A 16803-nucleotide genomic window follows, 5' to 3' on the forward strand; every position below is an offset into this window, starting at 1 on the left:
TTGTTTATTTTTCTATGTTTTAGAATTTGTATGCAGGTAATTTCTATATGGGGTTAAAACCTACATTTTTGATATCTTTGGCAAAATGCTTGTCATGGCTAGTAGGGGTCCAGTCAAGCCCTTTTTCAAGTAATTGCATTTGTATCATCATTCCCTTGTTATATTTCTGTTCTAAAGGTGCCTTTGAGATCTGGGCAGTGACCCGGGCTCTGGGTCTGAAAAAGTGGCTCAAATCCTAGGGATGCTAGCACAACAATGAGCAAAACAATTCTCGTGCACTGGCATACCATGTTGTGGGAGTGTGTAGAAGGCACCAAAGCCTTCTAGACGCATGCATGCCCATATCATGGAAGTGTTCACGGGTTAATTGGTCTAAAAACTCAGTGAATCCTTGGGCTGGTTACCAGAGAGGTTAGGATGGCTCTTGGGAGTTCAGTTGCTGATGTGGAAGGTTTGTATGGTGTGTTTTTGTTAATTCCACTTTGTCAATTGCAATCACGCTTTTCATGTATTCCTCATTTTGCATGTAATAGGGTCCATTAAAAGTATGGAACATGGGTAATCCTTGGATAAGGAATCAAATTCTGCATCCAACGAGAATTTCTACTCGAAAATTGAGTAAACCCATAGGGAAATAAGTTGAAAATACGAGTTGAAAAAATAACTTTTTCTTTTTTCCCTCTAAAATTTGATGATGTAATCTAATATTATTTTACTATTTCCAATATCATTTTAAAATTTGCTTAGGAGGCCCATTTTAGACCTCAAAATTCCCCTAATGGGTTCTCTTTTTAGGAGGATGGTCATTGTAAATACTGCATCGAGCTAATTTATAAAGCTCCACTAGCAGTATGCTTTCTTTTTATCGGTTTTGCTGAGGTATAGGTGTGGTTGAACACTGAGGACAGTGTTCCCCAAGGGGGAGGTTTCTGCAACATCCCTGGTGAAGGTTCCATGTAATAAAAGTTAATAAAGGTAAAATAATAACCACGGTTGATGGGACACTTATTCCAAGATGAATGTCGGGCCAGAAATCCTAGTGTGAGTGTTCATTTGGTTTATTATGGCTAAGGAAATTGGTAAAGGAAATGACTAAGGATTTGGAAAGGAAAAATGGATTTTTTGGCACATTTATTTATGAAAATAATGGAAATTAGGAGAAAAGGGAGGTGAAAGGTCATAGGTTGCACGTGAGGAGGAAAATGAAGGAAAATGAGGGAACATGAAGAAAATAGAGGCCCAATTGATAAAAAGTTTTCTGAGGGTTCGTTGGTACCTTTTTGTCATTTCAACTTTGGAACTCCCCCATTATTCTCTCTCTCTCTCTCTCACTCTTGGACGCTTAGAGAGTTTTCTTGGAGCAGTTTGGCATTGGATCAAGAAAGGAAAAGAAAGCAGGAGGATGGAAGGAGAAAGTAAGGAAGAGCAGGATCAAGCAGCTACAACAATATTCTTTGCAGGTATCAATTTGCATGTGCGTTTTTCTTACTATATTTGGCATGCATGGTATTGCATGTGGTTATTTTGTTGTTATGGCATGGGTTTTTCCATGTGTGATAGTGTTTTCAGCCTAGCCTTTCCATTTTTGGATAACCATGTTGTGATGGGGTTCTCCTATTTTGGTTGAGCTATATTGCTGAATGGATTTGAAGTTGAGTGAGGTGGATCTCCAAATGATAGAACACATGGCCTAGTAGCCCCTAAACCGGACTATGGTTTGCGGTAAATCCATATTTTTTGTTGCCTCGGTGGGCCTAGGAATTCTCGATGGGTGAATGGCAGGATATATGGTAAAGCCTAGAGGTGGTTACCCTTGATTAGGCCTAGGAATCCTTGTCGGTGAATGGCGGAATATATAGTAAAGCCTAGAGGATGGTGTCTCTGTTTAGGGCCTAGTGATCCCTAAATCAGATTGTGGATTGTAGTAAATCCTAAGAGAATAGGAGACAGAAAAATTCCTCATGGTGCAGGTGGAGAAATTCGGTGGCATCTATGTTTCTTTTGTCCTAGTGATCTGGTGGAAATCATGGGAAAGCCTGTTATTACATGTCTATTGTGTTGTCCTAGTGATCCAAGATGGATTACAGTAAAGCCTGGTTTCTATTGATGAGGGTGAGGTGGTTTAGCCTTGGGATGCCTTGGTTGGTTATTTTAGTTCAATGAGTGTTGGCTTCGTGGGTCCTGACCCAGGTTCAGAGTTAGTTTTTCCAAATAAATCCCTACACTACTGGCCCTTTCAGCATCAAGCCTTGGTTGGTTATTTTAGTTCAATGAGTGTTGGCTTAGTGGGTCCTGACCCTGGTTCAGAATTAGTTTTTCCAAATAAATCCCTACACTACTGGCCCTTTTAGCATCAAGCTGCAGAGCGCGGACTGAAGTCTCACTCGAAGCAGTATGGGGGGATGCTGGAATCAAGTTTCCACACCCAAAGATGAGTGTGATGTCATTTTATGCCCTAAATCTAGCTTCGCACAAATCAATAAGCTTTTAGGGCTTATCGATATAACTTCCCGTAATCAACTTCTATACCTCCACGAACTTTCACGACTATCTTTTGCGGACCCTGAATATGTGAATCAACTACTTATGCGCATCAAAGATTAATCTTAACCTAGTAATTACTCAGATCAGTTTAAGTGTTTAATAACTTCCGCATACAATAAGATAATCCTCGTGTAAACAATTAATAGTAATTGCGTTCATGTAACAATATCAATCATGTAAAGTCATGCATTAATACACCATTATTTCAAAAACCCATTACAACATAAGGCACATTCATATAAACATAAGTAAACAGACAAACACAGGAATTGTTGGAATAATCTCTTTCTTAATGCTTCAGTTCTGCCTATAGACTCAATACTTCCTTGCACACTCAATTGCAGGGGTCCGCACACTCAGCTGCAGACTCTACTCTAGGCCTCTGCACACAAAGCTACAGAGCCTTCCTTCTACTTTAAGACTTCTTCACTCTTACTCTTACTGACCCATTATATTCATCTTCATCATCAACACCTCTCTTATACATCCTAAAACACACGTATTTATACAATCCCATGGTCCACAGACCATTTGTGGATCTACAAAAGCTGATTCAACTTACATAAAAGAAGGGTAAACCCTTTATAACACTTTGACTATCTATGTTCTCCATGACCACAACTTGCAGAGACTTTACATTTTATTCAACAAAACTTGGGCTTTTGCCCCAAAATTGACCCTAGGGGACCCCATCCCAACAAGGAATCCCACATTCATGCTTGGTATATGTCACAGAGGTGAATGGTTGAAGAGAGAATTGGATATGCCATTCTATGGTTGGGAGGAACATGGTAGTCCCATCCTGGGTTAGACATTGCATTCATTAATAAGAGGTTCTCTCTTGTATATCTTATGTATAAATGTATTGGTTTATATGTGGATTTTATGGATGATGTATCCTTCATATTTCTGTTGTTATTATGTTGGTTATAAGCATGTATTATGACAGTGATGATGTATGGATTTCCTCATGTTTTGGTTGGTAAATGAATGAAAAATGTATCTATGAACTAATAGATGATAATGCAGATAATGATATAAGGGAACACTCCTTCTTAGTGACTCTCAGATAAGTATGAGACCCCTATGCTTAAATATGTTGTGTACACTTGCAGACCCTTGCCTTTTTCCTGCTTTGGATTCATAGATCCAAAGTCCCACTTCTTCTATTTAAACTTACACTCAATCTTGGCATGTTTATTGTGTTGGCCTAGTGATCTAAGATGGATTACAGTAAAGCTTCATTGCTATTGATGAGGGGAGGTGGTTTATCCTTCGGATTCCCTGGTTTTCTATTTTGGATTGAGTCCCACATTCATCCTTGGAATATGTCACAGGGGTCAATGGTTGAAGAGAGAATTGGATATGCCATTCTATGGTTGGGTGGAACATGGTAGTCCCATCCTAGGTTGGATATTGCATTCATTAATAAGAGGTTCTCTCCTGTATATCTTATGTATAAATGTATTGGTTTATATGTGGATTTTATGGATAATGTATCCTTGATATTTTTGTTGTTATTATGTTGGTTATAAGCATGTATTAAGATAGTGATGATGTATGGATTTCCTCATGTTTTGATTGTTAAATGAATGAACATTGTATCTATGACCTAATAAATGATATTACAGCTAATGATATAAGAGAAAATGCTTCTTAGTGATTCTTAGTTAAGTATGAGACCCCTATGCTTAAATCTATTGATTACATGTTTCTGATATGTTTGACGAAATGCTTGTCATGGCTAGTAGGGGTCCAGTCAAGCCCTTGTTGAATTAATTGCATTTGTATCATCATTCCCTTATTATCTTTCTATTCTGAAGGTACCTTTGAGATCTGACCAGTGACCCGGCTCTAGATCTGAAAAAGTGGCTCAAATCTTGGGGACGCTAGTATAACACTGAGCATAAAAGTCCTTATACGCTGGCATACCATGTTGTGGGAGCATCCAGAGCCTTCTAGATGAATGCATGCCCATATCATGGGAGTGTTCGAGGGTTAATTGGTCTAAAAACTCAGTGAATCCCTGGGGCTGGTTACCTCAAAGGTTGGGATGGCTCTTGGGAGTTTCGTTACTGATGTGGAAGGTCTGTATGGTGTGTTTTTGTTGATTCCACTTCGTTGATTGCAATCACGTTTTTCATGTAGTCCTCATTTTTCATGTAGCAGGGTCCATCAAAAGTATGGAACATGGGTACTCCTTGGATAAAGAATCAAATTTTGCATCCAACAACAGTTTCTACTTGAGATTTGAGTAAACCCATATGGAGATAAGTTGAAACTACGAGTTGAAAAAATAGCTTTTTCTTTTTTTCCCTCTAAAATTTGATGTTGTAATATAATCGTATTTTATTATTTCCACTATTATTTTAAAATTTCCTTAGGAGGCCCATTTTAGACCTCAAAATTCCCCTAATGGGTTTTATTTTTAGGAGGATGCTCATTGTAAATATTGCGTCGAGCTAAATTATAAAGCTCCATGGGCAGTGTTTTTTCTTTTTAGAGGTTTTGCTGAGGTATAGGTGGGGTTGAACATTGAGGACTGTGTACCCCAAGGGGGAGGGTTCTGTAACATCCTTGGTGAAATTTCCATGTAATAAAAGTTAATAAAGGTAAAATAATAACCATGGTTGATGGGACACTTGTTCCAAGCTTAATGTTCGGCAAGACATCCCAGTGTGGGTGTTCATTTGGTTTATTATGACTAAGGAAATTGGAAGAGGTAATGACTAAGGCTTTGGAAAGGAAAAATGGCATTTTTGGCACATTTATTTATGAAAATAATGGAAAATAGGAGAAAAGGGAGTGAAAGGTCATAGGTTGCACATGAGGAGGAAAGTGAAGGAAAATAATGGAAAATTAAGAAAATAAAGGCCTAATTGATAAAAATGTTTTTGAGGGTTAGGTTGTACCTTTTTGTCAGTTCAGCTTTGGATCTCTCTCATTATTCTCTCTCTCACATACTCTTGGACACTTAGAGAGTTTTCTTGGAGCAGTTCAGCGTTGGATCAAGAAAGAAAAAGAAAGTAAGAGGAAGGAAGGAGCAAGTAAGGAAGAGCAGGATCAAGCAGCTACAACAATATTCTTTGTAGCTATCGATTTAGAATTGTGTTTTCATTACTATATTTGGCATGCATGGTATTGCATGTGGTTGTCTTTTTTTATATGGCATGGATTTTTTCCAGGTGTGATAGTGTTTTCAGCCTAGCCTTGCCATTTTGGGATAACCATGGTGTGATGGGGTTCTCATGTTTTGGTTGATTTGGATTGCTGGATGGATTCATTGTTGAGTGTGGTGGACCTCCAAATGATAGAACACATGGCCTAGTAACCCCTGAACTAGATTGCATATTGCGGTAAAGCTAGATTTTTTGTTGCCTCGGTGGGCCTAGGAATCCTTGATGGGTAAATGGCGGGATATATGGTAAATCCTAGAGGTGGTTGCCCTTGATTAGGCCTAGGAATCCTTTCCGGTGAATGGTGGAATGTACAATAAAGCCTAGTGGGTGGTGTCTGAGTTTACGGCCTAGCGATCCCCTGACCGGATTGTGGATTATGGTAAATCTAGGATGCATTACGGTAAATCTTGGTTTCTATTGATGAGGGTGAGGTGGTTTAGCCTCGAGATGCCCTGGTTGGTTATTTTGCTTGAATGGGTCCCACATTCATGCAACTTGGAATATGGCACGAGGGTGAATGGTTGAAGAGAGAATTGGATCTGCCATTATATGGTTGGGTGGAATGTGGTATTCCCATCTCGGGTTGGATTTTGCATTCATTAATGAGAGGCTCTCTCCTGTATATCTTATGTATACATGTATTGGTTTAAATGTGGATTTTATGGATGATGTATCCTTAATATTTCTGTTGTTATTATGTTGGTTATAAGCATGTATTATGACAGTGATGATGTATGGATTTCCTCATGTTTTGATTGGTAAATGAATGAACAATGTATTCATGACCTAATAGATGATAATGTAGATAATGATATAAGGCCCGAACAATGCTTCTTAGTGATTCTCAGATAAATATGAGACCCATATGCTTAACATGTTGTTTACACCTATAGATTATATATTTGTGATATGCTAGACGAAATGTCTTGCATGGCTAGTAGGATTCCAATCAAGCCCTTGTTCAAGTAATTGAATTTGTATCAACATTTCCTTGTTATCTTTTGTTCAGAAGGTGCCATTTAGTTTTAGGCAGTGACCTGGGCTCTGGGCCTGAAAAAGTGGCTCAAATCCCAGGGATGTTGGAAGAGAACTAAGCAGAAAAGTCCCTGGACTCTAGCATACCATGTTGTGGGAGTGTCCAGATCCTTCTGGACACATGCATTCCCATATCATGGGAGGGTTCGAGGGTTAATTGGTCTAAAAACTCATTGTGACCCAGGAGCTACTTACATGAGATGTTGGAATGGCTCTTGGGAGTTCTGTTCTTGATGTGGAAGGTTTTTATGGTGTGTTTCCATTGATTCCACTTCCTTAAGGTCACCTAGGAGGTTTAATCCCATCGTAGTAGCCTCTCGTCACATGGTTACCCCGATTGTCCTTAATATAATTCCATTTATTTGTAGTGGAATAAATGTTCGAATTTAGTATCCATGCATAATTGTTTTGTAAAATATATGCTGATGTCATTGTAAAAATACATCTTAATCCAATCAGCGTTAGGTATTAAAAAATGGGGATATAAACCTTTACGATTTAAATAATCCAAAGTTGGAAAAAAATGTTTAAGTGAACTTATATGAATAGATATCAACCATGATTTTCTCAACGAAATGAAGGTGATTGTGATCAGTGTTTGGAATTTCAAATGAAATCATTTATCAAAATTTAAATTTTCTAACACTTTCAATATCAATTTTAAAATTAACAAAAAAATTATAATTCTAATTCAAAAATTTTAATCATATTTAACAAATAAATTTGCATATATGAAAGAGAATTATGTCATTAATTAATATCATGCACTGTTGTTGTTACATATGTGGGAATGACAATAAAGTTCAATTCATTAACATGTTTACACAGGGGCTTCACTGAGTGAGCAATACCATACCAGGTGGGTTCATATTGGGGGATATATATTGAGGAAAAAATTGGCACAATATATTGGGGGATATATAAGGGATAAATGGTTTTTATATTGGCAGGTATAAAAAATGGACCTCAAAATTAATGAGAAAATTTAAAGGCGTATAAAAAATGTTAATTAAAAAATGGATACCTACAATATCTAGTGTAAGTAGAGTTTTTTTTAATTGGGAAGGTGTATTGGGTTTGTATTGGTAGGGGGTTAAATAATGTGATTTTTAGGGGTATTTTCCAATATGTAGTCAAATAAGGGTTTTGTTTAATATGCGAAGAACACACATGATAGGTTAGAGGTTCATTGAGTGAAGCCCCCGTGATTCCAGCATGCATTTGCATGCAGGCCCCCAACTATTCATTTATGACTATTATCTTTGCAACTTTTTGTCGCTCATGAATTTTGGGTGGAGGCTTAGAAGGGGAGGATAAGGAGTCAACCTCATTGTAACAATGGAAGATCAAGAGTTCATTTATTTCTCGCAAGTTGTCGTTTATTTGGGTGTTGGGTCTTCAAGAAGAGTGGGTTGAACATTGCATGGTGTTAGTGAAGTGGAGGTGAGAGGTTTTTTTTCACCTGAGCATGGAATTCTCTTCATGGGCTTCGAATATTGTATGCACTAGCTAATAGAGGTTTGTCTTTTGTAGAATGTGCATGCTGGTTCAAGTTGTTTTTCTTTCACTCTTAAATTTGTATATTGTTAGCTATGTTTGGTTTCTCAATTCTGGTCTCATGTTATCTGGTTTCTCAATAACACCTTGAGTATTAAAGGAATTACACACTAACGCAAACTAGATGTGGACAGCTTATTAACTAAATAATTTTTTCTTCTTATTTTTAATTATTCTCTCTCATGTTATGTTTATATATAAATTTGATATAAAAATTATTTACTTAAAGTAGACATTGAAATATTTTATTTATGATTAACATTGAAATGTATTTTTTTTAAGTTATATGATAAAAGTTACACATCTCCTTTAGGTGAATATTGAAAATATTTTATGTATGGTTAACATTGAAATGGTTTTTTTGTTATTAATATTTTTTTTAAATATAATTATCACTCCATATTGAACATGTTAGTGTCACTCTAGATTAAACATGGATTACACATATCCTTCTATTATAGGGAGTGCCTCTTTATTCAACAAAATATATAGAACATAGAATATTCTTATTCTTATATTCATTAGAAAAATTGAAATTTGATATATATATATATATATATATATATATAAATATATAAATATAATTTTAATAATATATTTCTAATTTACTCAAAATAATAATAATAATAATAATATAAATTTAATGCATACATAAAAATAAAATAAAAGTGAAAATATAACATGAAAAAGGGCGAAAACCAGAGCAGTAACTACTTACCCTCTGCCTCAATTAGTCGAATAGATGTCCGATAAAATTGTAAAATATATATCCTTAATACAGCTCCATTTATTTGTAGTGGAATAAATGTTCGAATTTAGTAGCCATCCATAATAGTTTTTTAAAATATACGCTGATGTCATTGTAAAAATACATCTGAACCCAATCACCGTTGGGTATTAAAAAATGGGGATATAAACCTTTGCTATTTAAATAATCCAAAGTTGAAAAAAATGTTTAAGTGAACACATGAATAGATATCAGCCATGATTTACTCAACGAAATGAAATGAAGGTGATGGTGATCAGTGTATGGGATTTCAAAATGAAATCATTTATCAAAATTTAAGTTTCTAACCATTTCAAGATCAATTTTAATATTAAAAAAAAATGTAACATTGATTCAAAAAATTTAATCGTATTTAACAAATAAATTAGCCGGTGTGAAAGAGAATTATGTGCTCAATTGAGATCATCTGCAATTGTTGTTACATGTGGGAATAACAATAAAGTTTAATTTAGTATGTGTGGCTTGCCTTGAATGGTTTGTATGTCTTTGTTTGTTGAGTGGCTTGTGTGCTTGTGTTTGGATTTGGATGACAATGTTTGTGAATGTTAAGTTGTTTTATATGTGTATGCAATTGTTTATTAGTAATTAGTTACTGATGAAGAAAGGAGACAATCTTGTGAATAGTTTGCAAGAGGATTGATATTGAACATATGTTTCATTTAATTTTAGGTATCACAACTTTTGACTGCTAATTAATTCTTAATAGTGCCCCTCTAGCTATCACTAAACATATATATTGAATAGTAGTTTTAATAGTTTACTCCATGAAGGTTACTCTTGAAATAATTTGTTTCTTTGCTAATCATTCAAGAAAGGAGTCATTCTTGTCAATGATTAATTTACACTTTGCAGGAGGACTCATTCTTCACATCTATTTCATTTTACTTCTAGGTATTAATTTTGCACATCTATTTCATTTTAATTCTAGGTATCAAAACTTTTGAGAGCTAATTAATTCTTATTAGTGTCCCTCTACATATTATTAAATATATCTTGATTTTTTTTTTAATAATCTACAACCTCAATATTAACACCATTTCATGCATATAATGCAAGAAATCAAATAGGATTAGAAAACAACATCTACATTGAAATCAATGCATCCAATGCAAGCAATATGAAATGAGATTAGAAATCAACATCTACACTAAAATCAATGCATCTAGTGAAAGTAATCAAATAGGATTAGAAATCCACATCTACACTCAAATCAATGCATCTAGTACAAGCAATCAAATATAATTAGAAATCAACATCTACACTACAATCAATACATCTAATGCATGCAATAAAATAGGATTAGAAATCATCATCTACACTAAAATCAATGCATCTAGTGCAAGAAATCTTCTTCCCTTTTCCCCTCCATCCAATTTTGAAAATATTTTTATTTATTTACAGCCTCAAGATTAACAACATCTAATCCATCTAATGCAAGAAATCAAATTGGATTAGAAAACAACATCTACATTTAAATCAATGTATCTAATGCAAGAGATCAAATAAGATTAGAAATCAACATCTACATTGAAATCAATTCATCTAGTCCAAGCAATGATCTAAAAATGGGGCACTTAGGCTTCTTGTCTAACTTACAAGAACATTTCCCACTTCCAAAGCTTAAATATTCCCAACTCTTTATGATTAACCAATGCGAAATTAAATATGTGCTTGAAAATAAGGTGTATGCTCGTGTTTTTTTTTTACTTTTTATGTGCTTTGAAATTTTGTTCTTTATGTTGATATAACATGCATATAACAGTAAAACAGTGCAACAATTAACAAACACATAAGACAACAATTTAATTAGGATTTCACCCAAAACTCTTGGGATACGTCTCTGTGAACTCTAGTCAACTCAACTAGGCTCTCTGGGATTATGGTATAAGTTCTTTTACAAGCTCCACGCTCAACTCCACTGATTTATAAAGAACGCAATGGGTTCAAAACACCATCTTATCCCTTGGCTCTGAAGCTCTCGGCTTTCTGGCTCTGGCTATGGCTCGTGACTCTAGCTCTTGGCTCTGGATCTGGCTCTGGCTCTGGCTCTGGCTCTCGGCCCTGGCTCTGGCTCTCAGCCCTGGCTCTGGCTCTTCGACTTTGGCTTCTTTGGCTCTGGCTTTGGCTTCTGCAACTTTTAGCTCTAGCTTTTCACTTGACCTCCAAGTGACCCCAAAGACTCCCTTAGCTTCTCTGAGCAGTAGCTTTTCGCTCTCTCTTCTCTCTTGCTTCTACCTTTTTTTCTCAATTAAGCTCTCTGCCTCCTTTGAGGTACTTTTCCGGGTTTTCTATTACCCCAGACGTTTCTCTGCAATTCATTATCCCTTTGCAGCTCTGTGGCTTCTCTGCTCCTTGTCAGTGAGACTGGCCATCTGGCTCTGCGGCTCCATGGCTTCAAAATGCATCATTGCCTGTAAAAATTCCTACTTGCAGCGTGGCATGATGATCAGGAGTAGTTACAGAGGCTTCAGGGCTTTCTTATAGGAAAAAACCCAAAAATTGAGAAAATCCCATTATATAAAGAATGTCTGCAAAATACACTATTGGGCATGATTTTCGGACTTGAAATACCATTCAATCACCCCTAAAATCCCTATCGGGTCTGCCATTAGGCATTATATCGCATTGCATTAACGTATTGGGCGAGATCCAAAATACACGGGAAAACATTCAAAAACTCAAAAAAATCCTTTTTATTGAACTTCAAATTATATCAAAATCGCCCTAATATTGCATCAGGTCTGCCTTTGGCCATTATCGCAATCTCCACTGTTAATCTACGGGATCCCCGATCCAACGGTCAATATGTGATTTCAGGTGGCTTAAGGATACGGAGGTTACCCACCCAAAAAGGCGGTTTTCCTCTCTCCTCCCCCAGCCACATATCAACCTGTGTGTGGGATCGGGTGGAGTTAGCCCAATACCGCTTTCTGCCTAAGGCATGCCTGGAATCCCACCTTTATGGAACTCAAATTTTATGAATTCTGCCTATAATTCCCCTTCGGGTCTGGCTTTATCACTTCGAGAGTTTTCCTTTGTATTTCAGTTTTATAACAGAAATGCGCTAATACACAGAAAATCTGAATTCCCGGATTTCAAATTTTATGAAATCGGGCATTAAATCCCATCGAGTTCGGCCTTTATCACTTATCGCAATCACAATTTGTATAGGCCAGCTATCGAGGACATCAATTTAATCCTGGCAGTCCATTCCTCTCCCGATCCGACGACTGAGATTGTATGTCACGATCATTATCGCATATTGCATCACATACGACCCAGGGGTTCTATATATCGTCGATGTCGATCCGCCAATCTGATCATCAGTAATCGGCATATCACATAATCGCAATCGCTAAGTCCGGGGTCCCGATATTGCATACATGCATGCCTTCGACCTGATACATCGGATCAGCCGATCAGGGTCTCTTCTGCCTCCACTTAAGTCCGCATCTTGGACCATCTTCGATGCAAGATCCCTTTATAAAGGTTTTTTTGCCATTTTTAAGGGATTTTTCCTCTTTTTCCAAAGAAAAAAGGGCAACTTCTTTCTCCGATAACTTCTGCATCCTATGTCCATTTTAGCCCATTCAAGTTGCAGTAGATTTAGAATGAAAAGATCTATGCCATGGGGCTATTTGCAGGAACTTCCTTGGAATTTCATTTTCCTCTATGAGGAACACTTAGACTTAGGAGTCTATCCAAAATCCATTTTGGATCACACCTTCCCACTAAAAAAACTTTTGGTCTCCAAAAGACTGATATACTGATCTGAACAATAAATGAGAGTAACAATAACCTCTTCTTTCAGCCTCCATACACTTGCCTTGCATAGTGCCTCTGAACCAAAGTCTCTAACCACTTTCCTTCTTGGGTGTGCTGGTTCTCCTAGGAAGAATTGTCTTCCTTCTTGCCTTCATGCAGAACTTCTGCTGAGATGGTCACAGAAGGTAGTTTGAACCTTTCTGCCTTGATCATTGATCCAAGGTGGCTCAAACAAATGTGAAGTATATATACTTCACAAAAAATTTCATTTGTACCTGTTTGACAAGATGCCAACAACAACTGTTAACAACAACAGAAATACAGATAACAACTGGATGGCTTAACCTCCTGCTTCAACAAAAGAAACAGATTCCAAATCTTGTGAACACCTCCATGTCTTACATCTGCATACAAATGACGGACTAGATAAAAAGCCCACAAAACATGCCTTTAAAACGAATGACCCTTCAAGTCAAGCATGTAGAAAAAGACCATTAGGACTTTTTCAAAAGATGAAACATTTCATCATTATCTCCATCTTGGAGACCAAGTTAACTTTTCCCAAGTCAACATGGCATCACATGCATGTCAAAGCAATCAACCCTGCAATTTAATTACACATACATGTTTAAAAATAAGGAAATCATCAACATCCCTGTGTTCATGCATACCATGCCCATGCATGCATTTCATCCTTCAACTTTCTCTTAAGCACACTGTAATTTCGAGGCTGAAATTAAATAGAATGTTGTAGCAACAAAGTGAGTCTCCTACTCAACCTTTTCCATTCACCTACTTGGTAAAATCCTGCAACTTGCATTCCATTAACAAAGAAATGCAAATAGATGCATCAATAGACATGCAATCTTAATCGGATAAGAATTCTAACCGTTTCTTACCAATCCCTTTCAAACGTACTACCTTTGTCTGCAAATCAGCATCAACATGTGAATCATCTTGAAACACATCATCCATTGAAACTTCCTTTCCATTTCTACCATCTTCTCTTTCCACTTTCTTCGATTTTTGTGGAAGCATTGCTGGATTTAGAGTCCAACACCTTTCAGCAAGATTTCCTTGCTTATGGCAGTAAGTGCACTGCATGTGCATCCTCTTGACAACATGATTTGCCTTGTCCAATGGACCTTTGGCTTCTTGCTTCCTTTCCTTCAAAAGTTTCCTATATGTGGCCATTCTCTTCCAACATCTAGAAACATTATGGTTATCCAAACCAAAAAAGGAACATGCAATTCTTTTCCCATACCTATATGGAAATTTATCATGCTTTGCACAATCAAAAGGAAAATGTTTAGAGCCATATTTATACCTTTCTCTTTCACCTTTATTGCCTTCATGAGGAGGTGAAGCAAATGAAGAAGTGGCTCCCTTTGGAACACCATTAATTTCTTCAAGGCTTTTAGAGTCTCCACAACTCTCTAGTTCAAATGTGTGCTTCTGAACACCTGCATCCTGCAAATGATGTTTCAAGCCATTGCATTCCTCCTAAATACAATCTTCACACTCTGCAATGCAACTCCTTCTTGGAGCTATTTCAATGGCCTTCATGGCAGCTTTGGAACTCTTTCCATAAGACTATCCATAGCCAAGACCCAAATACTTAGGCCTTTCCTCAACCATTATTGGTTCAACAATACCTTGTTCATGCTTTCCCAAGCCCTTTCCTTCATAGCCCATCTTGGACATTAGCTTGAAACCGATGCCTTTAGTATGTTTTTCAAAAGAACCAATATAAGCATTCTTAGAAGAATTTGAAGACAAACAAGAACTATTTACCTCTTCTTCAAGTCGATACTTGACTAAAGATTCATGGGCAACAAATAGTTGTGTCTCCAACTCATGCATCCTTCTCAGGTTCATATTTACAATATGAAGTTGCATCTCCATTTCTTGCAATTTTTCAAAAAGAAATTGCTTCTCTTCCTTCATGGAATTCAATTTCTCTTTAAATATGCTTCTCTTCCTTCCATCCTCATACATTTCTCTCACCATATCCATCATGGTGGACAAGTCTTGCTTCATGTCTTCATCAAAGAGTCTTGTGATGAAGAAAGAAGAATTTGAGGACTCACTTGTAGAAGTAGTCATTATGCTAATGAACAAAAGAACTTCAAACAAGATTAATAAAGAGCTTATTCAGCAACCCTTTGCAACAAACCTCTTGTGCTTCAAGGATTGCCTTGAGGTCCTTTGGGATAGAAGAATGCCTTCAGCCCTTCTTCCTTCTTTTCCATCCTAGACTGAGCTATCATTAGCTTTCCCTTCATCTTTGCAAACTCAAACAATGGTCAGTCTGCAACAAGCATACAATCAATCTCTGACTATTTAAACACCTTTTAGACAAGAAATCTTTGCTCTGCCAATCAAGCATTCTGATGTAACCTTCTTTGAAGGTGTGGTTAATCAATCTCAAGCTCTGATACCACTTGATCTGAAAATGGGGCACTTAGGCTTCTTTTCTAACTTACAAGAACCTCTCCCACATCCAAAGCTTAAATATTCCCAAGTCTTTATGATTAACCAATGCGGAATTAAATATGTGCTTGAAAATAAAGTGTATGCTTGTATTTATTTTTTACTGTTTATGTGCTTTAAAATTCTATTGTTTATGCTGATATAACATGCATATAACAATAAAACAGTGCAGCAATTAACAAACACATAAGACAACAATTTATTTAGGAGTTCACCCAAAACTCTTGGGATACATCTCCGTGAGCTCTAGTCAACTCAACTAGGCTCTCTGGGATTATGGTCTAAGTTCTTTTACAAGCTCTATGCTCAACTCCACTGGTTTACACTGAACACAATGGGTCCAGAACACCATCTTATCCCTTGGCTCTGAAGCTCTCGACTTTTTGGCTCCAGCTCTCGGCTCTTGTTCTGGCTCTTAGCACTGGCTCGTGGCTCTGGCTCTGGCTCCTTGGCTCTGGATTCTTTGGCTCTCGCTTTGGCTTTCTGCAACTTTCAGCTCTCTGGCTTTTCACTTGACGTCTAAGTGACCCCAAATACTCCCTTAGTTGCTCTGCGTAGTAGCTTTTTACACTCTCTACTCTCTTGCTTCTGCCTTTTTTTCTCAATTGAGCTCTCTGCCTCCTTTGAGGTACTTTTTCGGCTTTTCGGCTACCCCAGCCGTCTCTCTGCAATTCATTATCCCTCTACAACTTTGCAACTTCTCTGCTCCTTGTTAGTTAGACTGGCCATCTGGCTCTGTGGCTTCAAAATGCATCATTTCCTATAAAAATGCCTGCTTGCAGCTTTTCATGATGATCAGGAGCGGTGACAAAGGTTTCAGGGCCTTCTCATAAGAAAAAACCCAAAAATTGAGAAAATCCCATTATACAGAGAATGTCTACAAAATACACTATCGGGCGTGATTTTCAGACTTCAAATCCCATTCAAACGCCCCTAAAATCCCTATCGGGTCTGCCATTAGGCATTATATTGCATTGCATTAATGTATTGGGTGAGATCCCAAATACACGGGAAAAAATTCAAAAATGCGATAAAATCCTTTTTATTGGACTTCAAATTATATCGAAATCACCCTAATATCACATCAGGTCTGTCTTTGGCCGCTATCGCAATCTCCACCGTCGATCTATGGGATCCCCAATCCAATGGTCAATATGTGATTTCGAGTGGCTTAAGGGTACGGAGGTTACCCGCCCAAAAAGGCAGTTTTCCTCTCTCCTCCGCTAGCCACATGTCGACCAGTGTGTGGGATCGGGCGGAGCCAGCCCAATACCTCTTTCCGCCTAAGGCACACACGAAATACTGCCTTTACGGAACTCAAATTTTATGAATTACGCCTATAATTCCCCTTTGGGTCTGACTTTATCGCTTCGGGCGTTTTCCTTTGTATTTCTGTTTTATAGCGGAAATGCGCTAATACACAGAAAATCTGAATTCTTGGAT

The sequence above is a fragment of the Pinus tabuliformis genome, chromosome X, assembly GCF_031772625.1.
Source record: "Pinus tabuliformis cultivar Carrire ecotype Pingquan chromosome X, CPIR1, whole genome shotgun sequence".
NCBI classification, from domain to species: domain Eukaryota; kingdom Viridiplantae; phylum Streptophyta; class Pinopsida; order Pinales; family Pinaceae; genus Pinus; species Pinus tabuliformis.